General features: G+C 30.4%; 1 protein-coding gene across 3 annotated transcripts in view; it reads right to left on the reverse strand.

The window, feature by feature from the left end:
- inaE (inactivation no afterpotential E) overlaps positions 1 to 25554 on the reverse strand; it is a 202120-nt gene that overhangs the window by 100708 nt on the left and 75858 nt on the right. The gene's annotated exons all lie outside the window — the stretch shown is intronic.

Consider the following 25554-nt stretch of genomic DNA (forward strand, 5'->3'; position numbering starts at 1 on the left):
AAATTACCGGAAAATTTCAGTTTTGTTGGAATATTTACGTTATACTTGTCGAATTTATTGTATCCCAAGATTCTATAAATAAACAATTATTATTATTATTCTATAAGTTATGTGACAATCAATTTTTTTTAAAATGCTTGAATCAAATTAAGCGTATTGACCAAATATGTCGAAAATATTCCAAAATAATCGTACGCTCAAGCCGAATTATAGAAAATAGCGTATTATATAGTGCGTCGTTGAAAATATCGTACGCCCGAAACATTTTTTCAAAATTATCGAATTGTACGATAATCATCGTAGTGTGGCCTGTAGACTGCCCGAATAAGTATAAGTAAAAGTAAAACTAAAAACTAAATCGTTCCCTTCGTACAAAAATATCTCAACTCACATTTTTTACAAAATATAGATAAGTATTGGAATGGTATTGGTTCTTGACATATTTATTGTTAAAATACATTTGGCCATTGTAGGTGTCACCCGATTATTACATAAAACTGCCAAATGTCAGACTTCCATGTGGCCTTCCTTCATGATTTCCAACATCTAAATTAATAAGTGCCACACCTAAATTTAAATTTTTAAGCTACTATATTTTGTCATTTAATAACATGGAACGCATATTGTTGATAAGATATGCTATATAGATACGATCCCGCACTCTACAATTGATTACGAAAACTCTAGCTCAAGGTTTTATTCGACACTGTGGCTACTATTTTCACCTCCTACGTAGCCGTATCCGCCGCTTATTGCGCTAATTATCTAAAGGGCCAGGGTGATTGTGCTTTCTTAGGTCGTTTTAGAGCGCCTTTTAAGTAAATGTACAGGGTAACTGAAATTCCGTTTCTAATGGGCAGAGTGCTTTCAAGTAGCGTTGTACGTTTCTGTATGGCAAGAAATAACTCTTGAGTTTTTTTTGTTATTGGGCCGTTTGAATAAAATGAACGGTTTTATTTGCTTTTCGTATAAAAACGCACCCTTTTACAATGGGCAGGGTGATTAAAATTATTACCAATGGACAGGGTGATTAAAACTATTCCCAATGGACAGGGTGATTAAAAATTGTTCCCAATGGACAGGGTGATTAAAAATTTGTTCCCAATGGACAGGGTGATTAAAAATTGTTCCCAATGGACAGGGTGATTAAAAATTGTTCCCAATGGACAGGGTGCTTCAAAATTATTCCCAATGGACAGGGTGATGAAAAACTATTCCCAATGGACAGGGTGCTTCAAAATTGTTCCCAATGGACAGGGTGATAAAAATTGTTCCCAATGGACAGGGTGATAAAAATTGTTCCCAATGGATTGTTCCTTATGGACTCTGATTAAAAATTGTTCCCAATGGACAGGGTGATTAAAAATTATTCCCAATGGACAGGGTGATTAAAAATTATTCCCAATGGACAGGGTGCTTCAAAATTGTTCCCAATGGACAGGGTGCTTCAAAATTATTCCCAATGGACAGGGTGATTAAAAACTATTCCCAATGGACAGGGTGCTTCAAAATTGTTCCCAATGGACAGGGTGATAAAAAATTGTTCCCAATGGACAGGGTGCTTCAAAATTATTCCCAATGGACAGTGTTATTAAAAATTGTTCCCAATTGAAAGGGTGATTGAGTTAACGTTGTAATTGATTTTTCTTTAAGGTACACCTACTCTTAAATTGTTGGTGCTTAGGGCGCTTACTATGATCAAGTACAAGGTGTCCGAGGTATGGTTAATAATTACTCTTAGGTTGTTAAAGTGCACTTATCAAGTTAATAAACACGGTGATTGAAAATGTGTTCCAAAATTAAATTTAATATGCAAGGTATTCTTAACACATCGTGGGAGGATTGTGTGAAATCTTATGCCTGTAGCACCTTGTTTTTGGTTTGTTCATATATACATCCCACTCGAAACCCTGCGGTTGAATATAGTCAATAAAAGAAATAAAATAAAATAAATTTTTTAGTGCAACAGCATTGGCGGAAAAAGAAATATCTTTACCAATAAAGTGCCAGCAGCTTGAAACCCTGCGACGTCACCAATGTTAAACGTCTATTGAGAAAAATCGCGAGTTTTCATGACAACCATTACGGAAGCTACGGCTGTGACGTCACTAACCTTTAAAAACGCATCAACTGCTAGCACTCTATAATAGAAGTATATAAGATATTGTTACGTGAGGAGTATCCATCTCTATAAACTGGTAATGCGCAATTGTGCATATCGCCTGCGAAGCTACACGCTTCATTTTTATGAATACTACTCTCTGTTGAATTCCTAAATGCTCCTATGCGTGTTATATAATCCATTTTAGAAATGTTTACTGGGTAAATTTCAAAGTGATCAATAAATATATAATGTACATTATTATGTTTAAGTCATCAAGCGACTTTTAAAGCCATTATTTCAGGGAGCCGTGTTACAATGCGTAGGAGGGTGGTGACAAGCCCTTCACGCCACGTGAGCCAACAGCTCCCTACACTCACTATTACCGTTAACCTCAACAAGTTTTTATGGAAGGGGAAACCGAAGAACTCCGGGGGAATGGCCTAAAACCAGTGGGGAGAGAACTTGCAAACTCTACGCGGAAGGAGTGGTTCCCAGATTTCACTCACAAGGAGACGACCCGAGGTGTTACGCACCGATTTTGTTCAAACTAGGGGGATTGGTAGACCTTCCTGTAACTTGAAAAATCCTAGAGGGATTTTATTCAATGGGCAACGGTTTTGCCATGGCAACGAAATTTGTTTTGACAACATAAAATAACATGGGATTTTGACCGATTTCCCTGTAAAAAAAATTTAAAAAATTGATAAAAATGTGACCAATTTTGATTTTTTTCGTCAATTTTTATCATTTTTTTTTATCATTTTGGTATTTTAATTTTTTTTTCAATTTTGTAAAATGTTTCACAGGGGGGGGGGGGGGGACCCTTTGGAATCGGTCAAAATCCCATGTTATTTTCAATGGGAAAATTTCAATTTTAAGTTGTCAAAAACATTTGAATAAAATCCCTTTAGGACTTTTCAAGTTGTATGAATTATGAAGGTCTACGAATGCCCCGAGTTTGAACAAAATCGGTGTATAACACCTCGGGTCGTCTCCTTATAATTGCCACAAGCTGGAGTCGAACCCGGTTCTTCTTGCTGCGAGGCGAAAGTGCTAACCACTCCGCCACCTCACCTTTAACCTCTACAAGTTTTATGGAAATTGGAGCTGCGAGGGAACTCCCTCTAACCAGGGGGGATTTTTGTAAACAGCTTAAAGCACCCGAGACTAACCAGTTACGTACGAGGGGTCGGACATTTAGCAAAATCCCGTGCACTTTGTCTGAAATCCCAAAATCTTTTAACTCTCGCTATGATAAATTTACATTGAAATCGCCAAAATCTCTACGAAATCCCGAAATCCCTCGGTTACGTAGGTATGCCGTCATCAGATAGGCAACATCTTCCCGATTTCGCGATCATTTTCGTTAGGCCTAACCGCGCACGCGGCTCTATCGAATCAGGGTTATTTGCTGAGCTTATTTACATACTATTTCGCCATCAAATAACACACACTCCTGAGTCCTCAATACATCTTATAAGATAAGTTCCAGCAGTCGCAAATATAAAAGAGAAAATACACATAAACTCGGTCTAGTTTCGAGGGAACAATAACGCAAAAGGCTTAAAGAAAAGACGCGAAAAGCGCGGGACGAAAGTAAGAAGTTGGCGGAGAGTGAAAGATGCCATTAGGGTTTCTAGCATTAAGTCAATAACGCCATCTATGAGAGACGGAAAGAAACAAAGACGAACCTTATTACCGAGGTACCGAGTCCGCCATTTCGGGTACAGCTCCGCGCAAAATAGAGCTATGTCGAAAATGCTCGTTTTAAAGAAATGGGCATTTGAAATAAATTCGCCTGTATTTCTGAGAGTTCTTATTGGTTTGGAAAATGAGATTTTTATTGTTTGAGCTAGAATGTAGGTAACCTCCTTTGACCCTAAGTAAAATAAAATCAGCCACTAATTCTTCCGAAGCGAATGAAGCCCACGCCTGTGACGTGTTTCCTCCCCCTTTCGTGTCAGGGGGGAATTAGACCACCATGCCTACGGATCGCCATAGTATAAATAAATATATTTTTGGTCTGAGATTGTCTTAGTACATTTTTAGTCTGAGATTTGGTAATTTTAAATAATATAATATATCAATTAATAATATATAATAATATAAAATCTAATTTGTGCTTAGCTTTTTCTAGGGATGCACCGGTGTATCGGCCTATTTTTCTAATATCGGTATCGGTCAATATCAATTTAAGCGAAGCCGATATTGGCCGATACCGGTATTGGAAAAATATTTTCAGAAAAACATGGAATAAAATAAGAAAAATCTCGATGAACTAACTAATGATAATATTTTCTTTGATTGTAATACGCCACACTTCAGAAGCTAAAGCATACCTTTTTCTTAGATAGGGAATTACGAGTGTAAACAAATAAAAAACTACGGTGTACGATTTGTGATAGAAAATATGCATCACATAAAATGAAAAGAAACATATTCGAATATGCGCTTGCAAACTTTTTCTCATGAAAAATTAGAATAAAATGGAATGACAGTGCATTGAACCGTCTTTTACAATTATTTTATCATATACACTACTGTTACGATTGACAAACTTGTTAATAATGGTGCAAAAGATTTTATGAAGAAAAATGATAATTTAAAGATACGATAGTTTGGCACTGTGGTTTTTCTAATTCTAAATTTACATTTAAATGGAGTTGTTATTAATTTAAAGGAAAATAGGAGTATTCCCTTTGAATTCATAATTAGTGCCAGGTTAAGTTAAAGTCAATAAACTCAAGTCAAAGCTCAAATTCCAAAATCGGAATTCTCGTAATAATCCATTTAAAGGAACCAAGCTTTTCAATTTGAAGTATGGATCTCCCTTAAAAGGTTACCTGTAATATTAAAATGGTGACGGAGTAAACATCCCAGGCAACTTACTAAAAGCTTTCGAAACACTGAGCGCTTACCGTTTTAAAATAAATAACTAAGTATCAAAGGACATCGCACTTCGTCGGTCGGAAATGGCTTTCTACGGATTTATTTCAAATTTAAATATGCTGTTAAGCCTGCTCAAAGGACAGAAATTTTCCCAGTACCAGTGGGAAAATATCAACGTCATATTTGTTCTCATTGTTGGTTCGTGCGTCACGGGTTCAGGTCATATTATGAACTTTGCCATATTTAAAATCCAAACTACTTAAAGCAAGTAGCTCTTTTTTTAACAGATGTCGCTAGCGTCGAAATCAAAACAAGATGCTTTAGCTACATTTTGACCCAAAATGCGGGGCATTAAAGTACCCCTCGCGTTGATTGGCTCGTTTGTAAATTTGACAATAACTTAATTATAGTAATTTTTATGGGATATATAATTTAGGTTAAAGTCCACTAAATAGAGTATAAGTTTTCTAAATATAATAACTATAAATGGTTCTCTGACGACGTTATTGTTTCGCTATTTTGAATTTTAGCTTTCTTTGCCATTAATAGATGGCACCACGCTCCCCAGTAAAGTCGTTTTTACGAAGAATCCGATAGATAAATTGCCATCTCAAATAACAAATGCTTTATTAGAGTACAGGTGGCAATGATAGAGCTGACAGTTGCTTTAACTTAATTCATTTGAACTTATTTTTCGATGAATTTTCGTACGTGGAATTATTGGTCAATATTTTCCATAAGAAATGGTTTAATAAATAAAATATAACAAGTAAGAAATGGTAAAAAAATTAATCGGAATGTGTGATAAGTGGAAATCAGTGGGTTTCCGAAACGGTTTCCTTTTATCACACATTAAGATTTATTATTTATTAATTATTATATTTTATAAGAAAGGTGTCATTTGAAAGATTTGGTATCGAACAATTTGTAATAAATTCCTCGGGTTTTAATTGCAAACGTTTATGCAGGTTCACTTATTGGCTCCTCTTTGATAGAGTTTCACCAAACGTAGAGATACCGTATCCGCGAGAATGATCAACGTTTTCCCATTATATAACCTGTTTAGACTTCGTTCTGAATTAGCCACAGGGGTTTCTGAATTAGCCAATAGGCGTTCTGAGTTACACAAAGGACGTTCTGAATTAGCCACAGGGGTTTCTGAGTTAGCTAAAGGGGGTTCTAAGTTAGCCAATAGGCGTTCTGAGTTACACAAAGGACGTTCTGAATTAGCCAAAGGGGTTTCTGAATTAGCCAATAGGCGTTCTGAGTTACACAAAGGACGTTCTGAGTTAGCCAATAGGACTAGGAGAGAGTACGTTATGAATATATAGATTAAGCTACCGGTCAAAAACGCTACAGAGGAACTGGTTTTAGGGAACCATTGTGATACCGGGCGGATTTGATGGTCTCAGGGGAAGGATCTTATTCTTAGAACGTGAGGGGGATTAAAACCGTCTGAACATGATCATTCTCTCTATGGTAATATATTGGTTAAAAGGCTGCCAGAAAGTGCTTGTGTACAGGGTTGGACATAAGGCACTAGTCACGGCATTTGACTATTAAATAAATGCTCTGAGTAATAAAATTAATCGAAATCTGGGTGCTCGCTAGTCAATTTGTCTAGTGAAAAATGTACACCTAAATATTCATAAATAATGACGAATATGGCGTATCATAAGTTCATCATTCATCAATCCCATTTAAAAAAATGTGATCGGCCAAAGTCATATCACTCAAGTGATAATAAAATGTTGGCTGTCCTCCTTGTTTGTATACCCCCTTTTTACCCCCACTAGTAAGTGAATACTAAAATAAATTAAGTTATGAGACTCAATAGTGTCCAAACCTGTTTTCAACGTAGATATTGGCATATTTAACCTTTTTCAGTTAATTTTCTTCAGAACAGGAAAAATGCAATATATCAGTATTCAGTAAATTATTTCGGGAAATTACCTGGTTAAATTACCCTGGTAATTACTGTGGTAATTACCATTTTCATATTTTTTTTTTAAAAAAATTGTAATTTACCGTTACCCTGATAAATTACTCCGGGAAATTACCTGGTTAAATTACCCTGGTAATTACCATTTTCATATTTTTTTTCAAAAAAATTGTAATTTACCGTTACCCTGGTAAATTACTGCGTAAATTACCTAGATAAATTACCAATTCGTATCCCTATGAAGAAAAGGTGGTTATCATTTGACTTTCCGTATTGGTCAATTCCATTACTACAATATTTAGGCTAATCAAAGAATGCATTTTGATCTCAATTTTGTGTTCGTATTGGTCAATTCCATTACTTCAGTATTTAGGTAAATCAAACAATAAATTTTGATCTCAATTTTGTCAAATTGCCAGTTGCCATATTTGCGCAGTGGGAAAAGGAAATCTGTGTATACATGATGAGCCGTAGCTGCTGGCCCGCACTTTCGCATTAAGGCCGGGCCCGAAAGAAGCGAAATTTTTCGACGATGCGAGACTAAGCAAATAAACCTCGCCAGCGTTCCTCTTCTTTCGTTTCCTTTATTTCACGATAGATGGCGCCACAGAAGGATAGTTTCTCTCGTTAGCTTATATTGCGCAGCTGGATACGGCACAGATGGCCTCATCCGAAGAGACGCCGTTAACGTTTTCTCCTCTTAGACATCGCTACATTTCGGACGCAAAACCACGTAAGCGTAAATACTTCGTTTTACACAGATACCGGGTTTAAATATTTCCAGGGTGACCAAACCTCTTATATTTAAAAAATTTCTACATTTTTAATACGTTCCTATAACTTCGTATAATTACACTATTTTCCTATATTTGTGGAATTTTTCGAGTTTATAACCGGTTAGAATTAGGTCTTTCGATATCAAAATTTACAAAGTTTAGAGAGATATTTATAAATATTAGAAATCTTTGCTCGCCTATCCAATTATTAAACCAAATTCCACCATAAAACTATGGATTTTCACTCCATAAGTGCTTAAAACCTATATTTTCCCGTAATTGTAATGAAATTTAATCCAAATTTTCCTTTATTTTGCATAAAATATCTTCTATAAAATCGACTACAAATTTCCTATTTTTCCTATAACTTTTTTTAAGTTTTTTTTGTGGTCACCCTGTATTTCAGAAATTCCAAGCATTTATGTAGGTCATATTTTGAGGATTCACGATTTTAGAAGTAATCAAATTATTTACCGAATCATACTTCTAAAGGATAGATTTTATTTCTTTTGAAACATTTAAATGCGGTATTTCCTGACAACTATTATTTCGTTTGATTTGGTAATTAAAATTTAAATTAATCACAATTAAATTTAATTAGTAATTTGGTAATAGTTAGTGTAGGGAGCTGTTGGTTCGCGTGGCATGCAGGGCTTGCCACCACCCTCCTACGTATTGTAACCCGGCCACCTGAATAGTTCTTTTTATAAAATAACCTTGGCCATCTTGTTGAAATGTTGCCTCACCGCTTCAGCTGTGGATCCGTTTTCTCTCCCACTTAAGAGTTTATGAACTCATTCTTAGGCATTGGCTGAACTATACCAGGGCAACATTTCAACAAGTTGGGCAAGCGAAAAGACATTTTATTAAATCAACTATTAATGGCTTCAAACGTCGCTCGATGACTTAGGCCTAAGGTGGTGCCTTGGGTATTAGCCTAGCTGATTATTATTATTATTACTTTGAAATTGCGGGAGAAGTAATTTCGACAATTTGGTTTGATTAAAATCAGTTTATTATGTTAAATAATTATAATCAATTAGTAACGCTATTCGATTAAAACAATTAATTATATTATTTAATTTAAAGCAACTAATTTTATTATCTTATTTAAAGCAACTAATTTTATTATTTAATTTAAAGCAACTAATCTTATTATCTTATTTAAAGCAACTAATTTTATTATTTAATTTAAAGCAACTAATTTTATTATTTTATTTAAAGCAACTAATTTTGTTATTTAATTTAAAGCAACTAATTTTATTATTTAATTTAAAGCAACTAATTTTATTATTTTATTTAAAGCAACTAATTTTATTATTTTATTTAAAGCAACTAATTTTATTATTTTATTTAAAGCAACTAATTTTATTATTTTATTTAAAGCAACTAATTATATTATATTATTTAATTTAAAAAAACTAATTATAATACTTAATTTAAAAAAACTAATTATAATACTTAATTTAAAACAACTAATTATAATACTTAATTTAAAACAACTAATTATAATACTTAATTTAAAACATCTAATTATAATACTTAATTTAAAATCACTAATTATAATACTTAATTTAAAAGCACTAATTATAATACTTAATTTAAAACCACTAATTATAATACTTAATTTAAAACCACTAATTATATTATTTAATTGGGTTATTTAATTGAAATCAATGAATTACGTTATTTAATTAATTGGAATTAATGAATAGAGTAGCTAATCTGTAGCCACCATTTTGGTGCCCTTACTCTGTTATGTAAAATAATTTAAATCACCGATTTCTTAAAATAAATCAACGATTTTCTTTAAAATAATTTAATTATTTCTTTAAAACAAATCAACGATTTCTTTAAAACAAATCAACGATTTCTTTAAAACAAATCAACGGTTTCTTTAAAACAAATCAACGATTTCTTTAAAACAAATCAACGATTAATTTAAACGATTAACTGATTTAAGTCGCTTGATGACTTAGGCCTACCTGATTAACCTGAAATCAAATTGATTAAATCAAATAGTTTTATTATTTATTATAGTCAACCAAAACAGATTTCAACCAACTAAATTATTCGGTTTCCCTTAGCGCGGATAAAAATTCCCAATGATGGAGTTACTACATTTGGCGTCTAAGAAGCGCGTCAGAGAAACTGAAAGGGAGAACGCCAAAAATAGCTCTCTCTCTCTCTCTCTCTCCATTTTGTGAATGTCCTTCAGGCAGTCCATCCTTGGGGAAACTTGGTACGTAAATGAAATGGGCTTCCCACTCTAGTCCTGGCCACCCATTCAAATGGATTCAAAGACAATACATTAGAATACAAACTTTTGCCATGACGCCAGCTAGAATTTTAAATAATGGATTTTTGGCCTTCTTCGAGTTTATTTATACGGAGAATTTGCATCTTTGTTTGCGACATCAAATATTTTCTTCGTGGAATTATTAATTTTACGGAAGAAATGCATAATGTAAATAAAGTAAATGAATCCAAGAAATAATAATGATCTTAAAATCTGGTCAAAAATTCAGTCGTAAAAACTCGAAACGAACTCCTAAAAATATTTTAATATCTCAAAACGAACTCCAAAATAATATTTTAATACCTCAAAACGAACTCCAAATATTTTTTTATATCTCAAAACGAACTCCAAAATAATATTTTAATATCTTAAAACGAACTCCAGAATAATATTTTAATATCTCAAAACGAACTCCAGAATAATATTTTAATATCTCAAAACGAACTCCAAAATAATATTTTAATACCTCAAAACGAACTCCAAAATAATATTTTAATACCTCAAAACGAACTCCAAAATATTTTTTTATATCTCAAAACGAACTCCAAAATAATATTTTAATATCTCAAAACGAACTCCAGAATAATTTTTTAATATCTCAAAACGAACTCCAAAATAATATTTTAATATCTTAAAACGAACTCCAGAATAATATTTTAATATCTCAAAACGAACTCCAGAATAATTTTTTAATACCTCAAAACGAACTCCAGAATAATTTTTTTATATCTCAAAACGAACTCCAGAATAATATTTTAATATCTCAAAACGAACTCCAAAATAATATTTTAATACCTCAAAACGAACTCCAAAATAATATTTTAATACCTCAAAACGAACTCCAGAATAATATTTTAATATCTCAAAACGAACTCCAAAATAATATTTTAATACCTCAAAACGAACTCCAAAATAATATTTTAATATCTTAAAACGAACTCCAGAATAATATTTTAATATCTCAAAACGAACTCCAAAATATTTTTTTATATCTCAAAACGAACTCCAAAATAATATTTTAATATCTCAAAACGAACTCCAGAATAATTTTTTAATATCTCAAAACGAACTCCAGAATAATTTTTTTATATCTCAAAACGAACTCCTAAAAATATTTTAATATCTCATCAAAACGAACTCCAAAATAATATTTTAATACCTCAAAACGAACTCCAAAATATTTTTGTATATCTCAAAACGAACTCCAAAATAATATTTTAATATCTTAAAACGAACTCCAGAATAATATTTTAATATCTCAAAACGAACTCCAGAATAATTTTTTAATACCTCAAAACGAACTCCAGAATAATTTTTTTATATCTCAAAACGAACTCCAGAATAATATTTTAATATCTCAAAACGAACTCCAAAATAATATTTTAATACCTCAAAACGAACTCCAAAATAATATTTTAATACCTCAAAACGAACTCCAAAATATTTTTTATATCTCAAAACGAACTCCAAAATAATATTTTAATATCTCAAAACGAACTCCAGAATAATTTTTTAATATCTCAAAACGAACTCCAGAATAATTTTTTTATATCTCAAAACGAACTCCTAAAAATATTTTAATATCTCATCAAAACGAACTCCAAAATAATATTTTAATACCTCAAAACGAACTCCAAAATATTTTTTTATATCTCAAAACGAACTCCAAAATAATATTTTAATATCTCAAAACGAACTCCAGAATAATTTTTTAATATCTCAAAACGAACTCCAGAATAATTTTTTTATATCTCAAAACGAACTCCTAAAAATATTTTAATATCTCATCAAAACGAACTCCAAAATAATATTTTAATACCTCAAAACGAACTCCAAAATATTTTTTTATATCTCAAAACGAACTCCAAAATAATATTTTAATATCTTAAAACGAACTCCAGAATAATATTTTAATATCTCAAAACGAACTCCAGAATAATTTTTTAATACCTCAAAACGAACTCCAGAATAATTTTTTTATATCTCAAAACGAACTCCAGAATAATATTTTAATATCTCAAAACGAACTCCAAAATAATATTTTAATACCTCAAAACGAACTCCAAAATAATATTTTAATACCTCAAAACGAACTCCAGAATAATATTTTAATATCTCAAAACGAACTCCAAAATAATATTTTAATACCTCAAAACGAACTCCAAAATAATATTTTAATATCTTAAAACGAACTCCAGAATAATATTTTAATATCTCAAAACGAACTCCAAAATATTTTTTTATATCTCAAAACGAACTCCAAAATAATATTTTAATATCTCAAAACGAACTCCAGAATAATTTTTTAATATCTCAAAACGAACTCCAGAATAATTTTTTTATATCTCAAAACGAACTCCTAAAAATATTTTAATATCTCATCAAAACGAACTCCAAAATAATATTTTAATACCTCAAAACGAACTCCAAAATATTTTTTTATATCTCAAAACGAACTCCAAAATAATATTTTAATATCTTAAAACGAACTCCAGAATAATATTTTAATATCTCAAAACGAACTCCAGAATAATTTTTTTAATACCTCAAAACGAACTCCAGAATAATTTTTTTATATCTCAAAACGAACTCCAGAATAATATTTTAATATCTCAAAACGAACTCCAAAATAATATTTTAATACCTCAAAACGAACTCCAAAATAATATTTTAATACCTCAAAACGAACTCCAAAATATTTTTTATATCTCAAAACGAACTCCAAAATAATATTTTAATATCTCAAAACGAACTCCAGAATAATATTTTAATATCTCAAAACGAACTCCAGAATAATTTTTTTATATCTCAAAACGAACTCCTAAAAATATTTTAATATCTCATCAAAACGAACTCCAAAATAATATTTTAATACCTCAAAACGAACTCCAAAATATTTTTTTATATCTCAAAACGAACTCCAAAATAATATTTTAATATCTCAAAACGAACTCCAGAATAATTTTTTAATATCTCAAAACGAACTCCAGAATAATTTTTTTATATCTCAAAACGAACTCCTAAAAATATTTTAATATCTCATCAAAACGAACTCCAAAATAATATTTTAATACCTCAAAACGAACTCCAAAATATTTTTTTATATCTCAAAACGAACTCCAAAATAATATTTTAATATCTTAAAACGAACTCCAGAATAATATTTTAATATCTCAAAACGAACTCCAGAATAATTTTTTAATACCTCAAAACGAACTCCAGAATAATTTTTTTATATCTCAAAACGAACTCCAGAATAATATTTTAATATCTCAAAACGAACTCCAAAATAATATTTTAATACCTCAAAACGAACTCCAAAATAATATTTTAATACCTCAAAACGAACTCCAAAATATTTTTTTATATCTCAAAACGAACTCCAAAATAATATTTTAATATCTCAAAACGAACTCCAGAATAATTTTTTAATATCTCAAAACGAACTCCAAAATAATATTTTAATATCTTAAAACGAACTCCAGAATAATATTTTAATATCTCAAAACGAACTCCAGAATAATTTTTTAATACCTCAAAACGAACTCCAGAATAATTTTTTTATATCTCAAAACGAACTCCAGAATAATATTTTAATATCTCAAAACGAACTCCAAAATAATATTTTAATACCTCAAAACGAACTCCAAAATAATATTTTAATACCTCAAAACGAACTCCAGAATAATATTTTAATATCTCAAAACGAACTCCAAAATAATATTTTAATACCTCAAAACGAACTCCAAAATAATATTTTAATATCTTAAAACGAACTCCAGAATAATATTTTAATATCTCAAAACGAACTCCAAAATATTTTTTTATATCTCAAAACGAACTCCAAAATAATATTTTAATATCTCAAAACGAACTCCAGAATAATTTTTTAATATCTCAAAACGAACTCCAGAATAATTTTTTTATATCTCAAAACGAACTCCTAAAAATATTTTAATATCTCATCAAAACGAACTCCAAAATAATATTTTAATACCTCAAAACGAACTCCAAAATATTTTTGTATATCTCAAAACGAACTCCAAAATAATATTTTAATATCTTAAAACGAACTCCAGAATAATATTTTAATATCTCAAAACGAACTCCAGAATAATTTTTTAATACCTCAAAACGAACTCCAGAATAATTTTTTTATATCTCAAAACGAACTCCAGAATAATATTTTAATATCTCAAAACGAACTCCAAAATAATATTTTAATACCTCAAAACGAACTCCAAAATAATATTTTAATACCTCAAAACGAACTCCAAAATATTTTTTATATCTCAAAACGAACTCCAAAATAATATTTTAATATCTCAAAACGAACTCCAGAATAATTTTTTAATATCTCAAAACGAACTCCAGAATAATTTTTTTATATCTCAAAACGAACTCCTAAAAATATTTTAATATCTCATCAAAACGAACTCCAAAATAATATTTTAATACCTCAAAACGAACTCCAAAATATTTTTTTATATCTCAAAACGAACTCCAAAATAATATTTTAATATCTCAAAACGAACTCCAGAATAATTTTTTAATATCTCAAAACGAACTCCAGAATAATTTTTTTATATCTCAAAACGAACTCCTAAAAATATTTTAATATCTCATCAAAACGAACTCCAAAATAATATTTTAATACCTCAAAACGAACTCCAAAATATTTTTTTATATCTCAAAACGAACTCCAAAATAATATTTTAATATCTTAAAACGAACTCCAGAATAATATTTTAATATCTCAAAACGAACTCCAGAATAATTTTTTAATACCTCAAAACGAACTCCAGAATAATTTTTTTATATCTCAAAACGAACTCCAGAATAATATTTTAATATCTCAAAACGAACTCCAAAATAATATTTTAATACCTCAAAACGAACTCCAAAATAATATTTTAATACCTCAAAACGAACTCCAGAATAATATTTTAATATCTCAAAACGAACTCCAAAATAATATTTTAATACCTCAAAACGAACTCCAAAATAATATTTTAATATCTTAAAACGAACTCCAGAATAATATTTTAATATCTCAAAACGAACTCCAAAATATTTTTTTATATCTCAAAACGAACTCCAAAATAATATTTTAATATCTCAAAACGAACTCCAGAATAATTTTTTAATATCTCAAAACGAACTCCAGAATAATTTTTTTATATCTCAAAACGAACTCCTAAAAATATTTTAATATCTCATCAAAACGAACTCCAAAATAATATTTTAATACCTCAAAACGAACTCCAAAATATTTTTTTATATCTCAAAACGAACTCCAAAATAATATTTTAATATCTTAAAACGAACTCCAGAATAATATTTTAATATCTCAAAACGAACTCCAGAATAATTTTTTTAATACCTCAAAACGAACTCCAGAATAATTTTTTTATATCTCAAAACGAACTCCAGAATAATATTTTAATATCTCAAAACGAACTCCAAAATAATATTTTAATACCTCAAAACGAACTCCAAAATAATATTTTAATACCTCAAAACGAACTCCAAAATATTTTTTATATCTCAAAACGAACTCCAAAATAATATTTTAATATCTCAAAACGAACTCCAGAATAATATTTTAATATCTCAAAACGAACTCCAGAATAATTTTTTTATATCTCAAAACGAACTCCTAAAAATATTTTAATATCTCATCAAAACGAACTCCAAAATAATATTTTAATACCTCAAAACGAACTCCAAAATATTTTTTTATATCTCAAAACGAACTCCAAAATAATATTTTAATATCTCAAAACGAACTCCAGAATAATTTTTTAATATCTCAAAACGAACTCCAGAATAATTTTTTTATATCTCAAAACGAACTCCTAAAAATATTTTAATATCTCATCAAAACGAACTCCAAAATAATATTTTAATACCTCAAAACGAACTCCAAAATATTTTTTTATATCTCAAAACGAACTCCAAAATAATATTTTAATATCTTAAAACGAACTCCAGAATAATATTTTAATATCTCAAAACGAACTCCAGAATAATTTTTTAATACCTCAAAACGAACTCCAGAATAATTTTTTTATATCTCAAAACGAACTCCAGAATAATATTTTAATATCTCAAAACGAACTCCAAAATAATATTTTAATACCTCAAAACGAACTCCAAAATAATATTTTAATACCTCAAAACGAACTCCAGAATAATATTTTAATATCTCAAAACGAACTCCAAAATAATATTTTAATACCTCAAAACGAACTCCAAAATAATATTTTAATATCTTAAAACGAACTCCAGAATAATATTTTAATATCTCAAAACGAACTCCAAAATATTTTTTTATATCTCAAAACGAACTCCAAAATAATATTTTAATATCTCAAAACGAACTCCAGAATAATTTTTTAATATCTCAAAACGAACTCCAGAATAATTTTTTTATATCTCAAAACGAACTCCTAAAAATATTTTAATATCTCATCAAAACGAACTCCAAAATAATATTTTAATACCTCAAAACGAACTCCAAAATATTTTTTTATATCTCAAAACGAACTCCAAAATAATATTTTAATATCTTAAAACGAACTCCAGAATAATATTTTAATATCTCAAAACGAACTCCAGAATAATTTTTTTAATACCTCAAAACGAACTCCAGAATAATTTTTTTATATCTCAAAACGAACTCCAGAATAATATTTTAATATCTCAAAACGAACTCCAAAATAATATTTTAATACCTCAAAACGAACTCCAAAATAATATTTTAATACCTCAAAACGAACTCCAAAATATTTTTTATATCTCAAAACGAACTCCAAAATAATATTTTAATATCTCAAAACGAACTCCAGAATAATATTTTAATATCTCAAAACGAACTCCAGAATAATTTTTTTATATCTCAAAACGAACTCCAAAATAATATTTTAATATCTCAAAACGAACTACAAAATAATATTCTAAAATCTCAAAACTACCACCGAAATTAAATATCCCAGTTCAAAATGCGTGGCGACTACCAGATAAATATATTTAAAATTTTAATGAAGTCATAATGGAGGTTAATCCCAGAAATAATCGTAAATAAATCATTCGTGTATAGAGTTACATTTAGTGCAAGAGTAGTGGACCTGTATTGACACGCCATAACGCGTCAATTATGGTAATTTTCAAAACGGAACAACACGTAACGTTAAATAAACCGTCGTCTCCAAAACACAATTTATCCTTTCATTACGACGCATTCTCATTAGAGAGGGCGCTGCTTACGCCACTCGTTTAATGAGTCTGGTCACGCCATCTATCGGCGCGGCTTTCCTTCTTCCATACCGCAACGGCGAGGCCTCCCTATTTATGGCGTAGGCTGCGGAGGCGAAGGGTTTTGATTGCCTTTTTCAGGGCCGATACAGCAACGCGATCTCGGTTGAGTTTGAACGTGTGAGGAATACCATTCCATTAGGCTAATCAGAGACTGCTCTCGAAAACAATGCCACCCCAAATATTCCATTGTTCCAGTCACGCGCTGCCTTGTGCCAATTCGATGGCCGATGACCGTCGCGGGTTTCAGTTGCTATTTAGTACCTGAACAAGAATGTAAACGCGGGCACTTGCTGGCAGCCATTGTACAATGTATTTATTATAACTTAAAGCAAGTTATTTTGTAAAATAGATCATTAACTAAAATCTGTTCAGGGAAAATTTCCAATAGACCTATCCATAAAATGTTCGTTACGGTAAGAAGGGGAAGGAAAACTGTTTTTGCAAGGAATGATTGAGATCAACGTATAAATAATATTCAATAGTAGACAGTTTTATCATGTCCAAAAATATTTATTCAAAGAAATAAGTATATTTGTATCACAGGAGGAACCTTGAGTAGTAAAACTAATTTGTGTGAGAAATAAGGCACTATCACGGGCCAATCTCCAGTTTAAAAATTAGCTGGGCCAGTTTAAAAATTAAATGCCTGGGGTGTTAGTGGCCCTGGTGACCACTTAATTAATTCAAAGTTTTTCCCTTCAAGATTTATAGTTCTTTATTTAACACTCCAAAATTTTGAAATACCCATAATAACTAACCTACTAAGCCTATGCCCTAGCACATATTGTCAAGAGTAGATAATTTGACCATAAATTATGAAAGCCTGATTTTGAAGGTTAAAAATGGTAAGTGGCCAGTGGCCAGTTTTTTAATTCCTTATTTCTCAGCCTGGGAGAGTCCATTATTTTCAAAAAACCAAAAATGAGGGGGGGAAGGGATCGTGGTAGTGATAGGTAATAGTGTCATATAATGACAAAATTGGTCTAAAATATAATAATTCAATATTAAATCTCTAATTTATGGAAATTTAATACCTTTTAAACAATCTTTTATAGGAACAGATTTAAATCAACGATTTAAAAAAAAAATCATTTGATTAAAATCGCTGATTTAAATCAAAGAACCCTGCATCCAAGGTTTAACAGTTAATGTTTATAGCCTCGTGCACTAAGGCTTAACATTTAATTGACAGTTACAGACTACAGTAGTGTATCGGGTAAAGATTGTTGTTGTATTAACAATACTTTCACAGAGTTGATATGAGTATTGCAATAATAATTCATTTAATTAGTATCGAAAATAAAATAAGTTTGAACTCCGAAGTCATTAAACCTAACCGGAGCTCCGTGTAAAATGTTTGGGGATATCTTACCGGAAAATGCAAAAGCTACAGCCAACGTTTGGTTTAGTTTTAGCGAAATTGGTGGTGGGTAACGTAGACAAAAACAGTGAAAGCACGTAGAAATATTTTATGGAAAGGCCTATTTAGAATCTGTAGTATTTTATACAAATATTTAAAATAGACGATTTAAGTCACGCATAGATTCGGTTTTTTACATGATATATTACAGTTCCAACACTGATAATTTGAATTTAAACAAGAAAAGCGGAAAACTTTCAAAACGGAATTCCAGAAACTGAACCTGAAATGCGGGGCTGCCACGCTGACTGTCTGGGTTTCCCTAACAGTCCTCATCCCGGTTGTCGGGATCCTCCTTAATCAGGCAATATAGGTGAAGAGAGCCATAGGACCGGACTAAGAACTTTATCATTTGTCTACCATAGCTACAATATGGTGCCCTATTTAACTCTAACGCTTTTATGCCATTCTGATATCTCAATATTTAAAGCAACTGTCGGCTCTATCATTGCCACCTGTATTATGCTAAGGCCCTTGTTATTAGAGATGGCAATTTTTAATTATTCGAAAAAATGACTTTACTGGAGGGCGTGGTGCCATCTATTAATTGCAAAGGAAGCTAGAATTGCAAATAGCGAAACAATAATGTCGTTAATGAGTATTATAATTAGACAACTTTTACTCTACTTAGTGGACTTAAATTTAAATTATATATCCCATATAACAAAAATTGGTAAAAGTACTATAATTTCAGTTATCGTGTAATTTACAAACGAGCCAATCAACGCGAGGGGTACTTTTATCTCCCGCCTTTTGGGTCAAAATGTAGCTTAAGTATCTTGTTTTGATTTCGACGCTAGCGACATCTGTTCCAAAAGGAGATCCTTCACTTCGAGCCGACACTTGCTTTAAATTTTAAACCTCATTTTCATGGGCGGAAATGTCTAGGCTGAACAGAAACTGATTTGCTATTTCGTGGGGGTATTTTTTTTTTGAGGCGATTACCACAAGATGACGTGTGTTCTTGCAGAATATTTAGTTAACACGTGACATAACGCCAAGCATAAAAGTCAAGATAGAACTTAAATATAAATTGCATTCTAAGCGATTTTGCGCACTTCAGCATCGAAAATTCGGAAATCTCAATACCACGAAAGTAAAATATAAAGCGGAAGTGGAAAAACATCTACTTCTGCTTCTTCAACTGTTGAAAATCGACCACGAAAACGAAGTTTTAGGATTTTATTTAGTTGTGATATTTTTCATGTATTTACGTACAATATTACGTAAATAATATTTATTTGCTCTCTAGTACATGTATTGTTGAAAATTCTGGAATAAGGGGTTAGGTGAAGGGGTTAAATTTATTATTTTCTGTATTATTTTGTAAAAGCACGTTGGTCCCGATGCTCGTTTTCAAGAAATAATCCCTGTATATAAGAAGCAGCGGAATCAATGTAAAAGCCCAATGTGACTGGGGAAAATTTTGAACTCCAATGTCACTAAGCCTAACCCGAGATCCGCGTAAAATGTTTGGGGAAATATTATCGGAAAATGCAAAAACTAAAGCCAACTTTTGTTTTAATTTTAGCGAAATTGGTGGTAGGTGACGTAGAAAACTACAGTGAAACAACGTAGAAATATTTTATGGAAATGCCTATTTAGAACCTTAAGTATTTTATACAAATATTTGAAATAGACGATTTAAGTCACACTTTTAGTCTTCGTTCTCGATAATTCTAGCGCCGAATAGATTCGCTTTTTTACATGATATATTAAAGTCCAACATTGATATTTTAAATTTAAATTAAATACGACACTTAGAAGACTGCAAGCTTTTACTCGCCTTTGGCTAGAGCCTTACTCTACTCAATACAACGTGATTCTGAGGGAGTTCATTTAACATATGATGGCAGAAAACGTAACTAAACAAACACATTAAATAAAAATCCAGAACCCAACCAATAAACACCAGGAAAATAAACGCCTTGTCGAATTGAAATGGAGAGATATTTAGTTATCGGCGTACAGAAAAGAGCTGTCAAACAACAAGGATCAACTTGTCAAAAAAAGAGGCAAAGATCACAAGAATTATTATCGATGCGCTGATAACTTTTTCAACGTACGTGTTTTATACACATGTAATCTCCAAATGAAAATAGAACCTATGGTTGCTGGGGGCTTTCTTAGCGAAAGCTATATCACGAGAAATTAAATGAACTATCGGTATCAAAGGGGTATTTCCCGAGACATTAAATTAACTATCGGAATCAAAAGGTTATTTCACGAGAAATTAAATTAACTATCGGAATCAAAAGGTTATTTCACGAGAAATTAAATGAACTATCGGAATCAAAGGGTATTTCACGAGAAATTAAATTAACTATCGGAATCAAAGGGTATTTCACGAGAAATTAAATGAACTATCGGAATCAAAGGGTATTTCCCGAGAAATTAAATGAACTATCGGAATCAAAGGGTATTTCACGAGAAATTAAATTAACTATCGGAATCAAAAGGTTATTTCACGAGAAATTAAATTAACTATCGGTATCAAAGGGGTATTTCCCGAGACATTAAATTAACTATCGGAATCAAAAGGGTATTTCACGATAAATTAAATTAAATTAACTTTCAAAATCAAAAGGGTATTTCACGAGAAATTAAATTACCTATCAGAATCAAAGGGGTATTTCACGAGTAATTAAATTAACTATCGGAAACAATAGGATATTTCACGAGAAATTAAATTAACTATCGGAATCAAAAGGGTATTTCACGATAAATTAAATTAACTATCGGAATCAAAAGGGTATTTCACGAGAAATTAAATTAACTATCGGTATCAAAGGGGTATTTCCCGAGACATTAATTAACTATCGGAATCAAAAGGGTATTTCACGATAAATTAAATTAAATTAACTTTCAAAATCAAAAGGGTATTTCACGATAAATTAAATTACCTATCAGAATCAAAGGGGTATTTCACGAGTAATTAAATTAACTATCGGAAACAAAAGGGTATTTCACGAGAAATTAAATTAACTATCGGAAACAATAGGATATTTCACGAGAAATTAAATTAACTATCGGAATCAAAAGGGTATTTCACGAGAAATTAAATTAACTATCGGAATCAAAAGGGTATTTCACGAGAAATTAAATTAACTATCGGTATCAAAGGGGTATTTCCCGAGACATTAAATTAACTATCGGAATCAAAAGGGTATTTCACGATAAATTAAATTAAATTAACTTTCAAAATCAAAAGGGTATTTCACGAGAAATTAAATTACCTATCAGAATCAAAGGGGTATTTCACGAGTAATTAAATTAACTATCGGAAACAATAGGATATTTCACGAGAAATTAAATTAACTATCGGAATCAAAAGGGTATTTCACGATAAATTAAATTAACTATCGGAATCAAAAGGGTATTTCACGAGAAATTAAATTAACTATCGGTATCAAAGGGGTATTTCCCGAGACATTAATTAACTATCGGAATCAAAAGGGTATTTCACGATAAATTAAATTAAATTAACTTTCAAAATCAAAAGGGTATTTCACGATAAATTAAATTACCTATCAGAATCAAAGGGGTATTTCACGAGTAATTAAATTAACTATCGGAAACAAAAGGGTATTTCACGAGAAATTAAATTAACTATCGGAAACAATAGGATATTTCACGAGAAATTAAATTAACTATCGGAATCAAAAGGGTATTTCACGAGAAATTAAATTAACTATCGGAATCAAAAGGGTATTTCACGAGAAATTAAATTAACTATCGGTATCAAAGGGGTATTTCCCGAGACATTAAATTAACTATCGGAATCAAAAGGGTATTTCACGATAAATTAAATTAAATTAACTTTCAAAATCAAAAGGGTATTTCACGAGAAATTAAATTACCTATCAGAATCAAAGGGGTATTTCACGAGTAATTAAATTAACTATCGGAAACAATAGGATATTTCACGAGAAATTAAATTAACTATCGGAATCAAAAGGGTATTTCACGAGAAATTAAATTAACTATCGGTATCAAAGGGGTATTTCCCGAGACATTAATTAACTATCGGAATCAAAAGGGTATTTCACGATAAATTAAATTAAATTAACTTTCAAAATCAAAAGGGTATTTCACGAGAAATTAAATTACCTATCAGAATCAAAGGGGTATTTCCCGAGACATTAAATTAACTATCGGAATCAAAAGGGTATTTCACGAGAAATTAAATTAACTATCGGAATCAAAAGGGTATTTCACGAGAAATTAAATTAACTATCGGTATCAAAGGGGTATTTCCCGAGACATTAAATTAACTATCGGAATCAAAAGGGTATTTCACGATAAATTAAATTAAATTAACTTTCAAAATCAAAAGGGTATTTCACGAGAAATTAAATTACCTATCAGAATCAAAGGGGTATTTCACGAGTAATTAAATTAACTATCGGAAACAATAGGATATTTCACGAGAAATTAAATTAACTATCGGAATCAAAAGGGTATTTCACGAGAAATTAAATTAACTATCGGTATCAAAGGGGTATTTCCCGAGACATTAATTAACTATCGGAATCAAAAGGGTATTTCACGATAAATTAAATTAAATTAACTTTCAAAATCAAAAGGGTATTTCACGAGAAATTAAATTACCTATCAGAATCAAAGGGGTATTTCCCGAGACATTAAATTAACTATCGGAATCAAAAGGGTATTTCACGAGAAATTAAATTAACTATCGGAATCAAAAGGGTATTTCACGAGAAATTAAATTAACTATCGGTATCAAAGGGGTATTTCCCGAGACATTAATTAACTATCGGAATCAAAAGGGTATTTCACGATAAATTAAATTAAATTAACTTTCAAAATCAAAAGGGTATTTCACGAGAAATTAAATTACCTATCAGAATCAAAGGGGTATTTCACGAGTAATTAAATTAACTATCGGAAACAATAGGATATTTCACGAGAAATTAAATTAACTATCGGAATCAAAAGGGTATTTCACGATAAATTAAATTAACTATCGGAATCAAAAGGGTATTTCACGAGAAATTAAATTAACTATCGGTATCAAAGGGGTATTTCCCGAGACATTAATTAACTATCGGAATCAAAAGGGTATTTCACGATAAATTAAATTAAATTAACTTTCAAAATCAAAAGGGTATTTCACGATAAATTAAATTACCTATCAGAATCAAAGGGGTATTTCACGAGTAATTAAATTAACTATCGGAAACAAAAGGGTATTTCACGAGAAATTAAATTAACTATCGGAAACAATAGGATATTTCACGAGAAATTAAATTAACTATCGGAATCAAAAGGGTATTTCACGAGAAATTAAATTAACTATCGGAATCAAAAGGGTATTTCACGAGAAATTAAATTAACTATCGGTATCAAAGGGGTATTTCCCGAGACATTAAATTAACTATCGGAATCAAAAGGGTATTTCACGATAAATTAAATTAAATTAACTTTCAAAATCAAAAGGGTATTTCACGAGAAATTAAATTACCTATCAGAATCAAAGGGGTATTTCACGAGTAATTAAATTAACTATCGGAAACAATAGGATATTTCACGAGAAATTAAATTAACTATCGGAATCAAAAGGGTATTTCACGATAAATTAAATTAACTATCGGAATCAAAAGGGTATTTCACGAGAAATTAAATTAACTATCGGTATCAAAGGGGTATTTCCCGAGACATTAATTAACTATCGGAATCAAAAGGGTATTTCACGATAAATTAAATTAAATTAACTTTCAAAATCAAAAGGGTATTTCACGATAAATTAAATTACCTATCAGAATCAAAGGGGTATTTCACGAGTAATTAAATTAACTATCGGAAACAAAAGGGTATTTCACGAGAAATTAAATTAACTATCGGAAACAATAGGATATTTCACGAGAAATTAAATTAACTATCGGAATCAAAAGGGTATTTCACGAGAAATTAAATTAACTATCGGAATCAAAAGGGTATTTCACGAGAAATTAAATTAACTATCGGTATCAAAGGGGTATTTCCCGAGACATTAAATTAACTATCGGAATCAAAAGGGTATTTCACGATAAATTAAATTAAATTAACTTTCAAAATCAAAAGGGTATTTCACGAGAAATTAAATTACCTATCAGAATCAAAGGGGTATTTCACGAGTAATTAAATTAACTATCGGAAACAATAGGATATTTCACGAGAAATTAAATTAACTATCGGAATCAAAAGGGTATTTCACGAGAAATTAAATTAACTATCGGTATCAAAGGGGTATTTCCCGAGACATTAATTAACTATCGGAATCAAAAGGGTATTTCACGATAAATTAAATTAAATTAACTTTCAAAATCAAAAGGGTATTTCACGAGAAATTAAATTACCTATCAGAATCAAAGGGGTATTTCCCGAGACATTAAATTAACTATCGGAATCAAAAGGGTATTTCACGAGAAATTAAATTAACTATCGGAATCAAAAGGGTATTTCACGAGAAATTAAATTAACTATCGGTATCAAAGGGGTATTTCCCGAGACATTAAATTAACTATCGGAATCAAAAGGGTATTTCACGATAAATTAAATTAAATTAACTTTCAAAATCAAAAGGGTATTTCACGAGAAATTAAATTACCTATCAGAATCAAAGGGGTATTTCACGAGTAATTAAATTAACTATCGGAAACAATAGGATATTTCACGAGAAATTAAATTAACTATCGGAATCAAAAGGGTATTTCACGAGAAATTAAATTAACTATCGGTATCAAAGGGGTATTTCCCGAGACATTAATTAACTATCGGAATCAAAAGGGTATTTCACGATAA

Source organism: Leiobunum rupestre, chromosome 2, assembly GCF_980474605.1.
Source record: "Leiobunum rupestre chromosome 2, qqLeiRupe1.1.hap1, whole genome shotgun sequence".
NCBI classification, from domain to species: domain Eukaryota; kingdom Metazoa; phylum Arthropoda; class Arachnida; order Opiliones; family Sclerosomatidae; genus Leiobunum; species Leiobunum rupestre.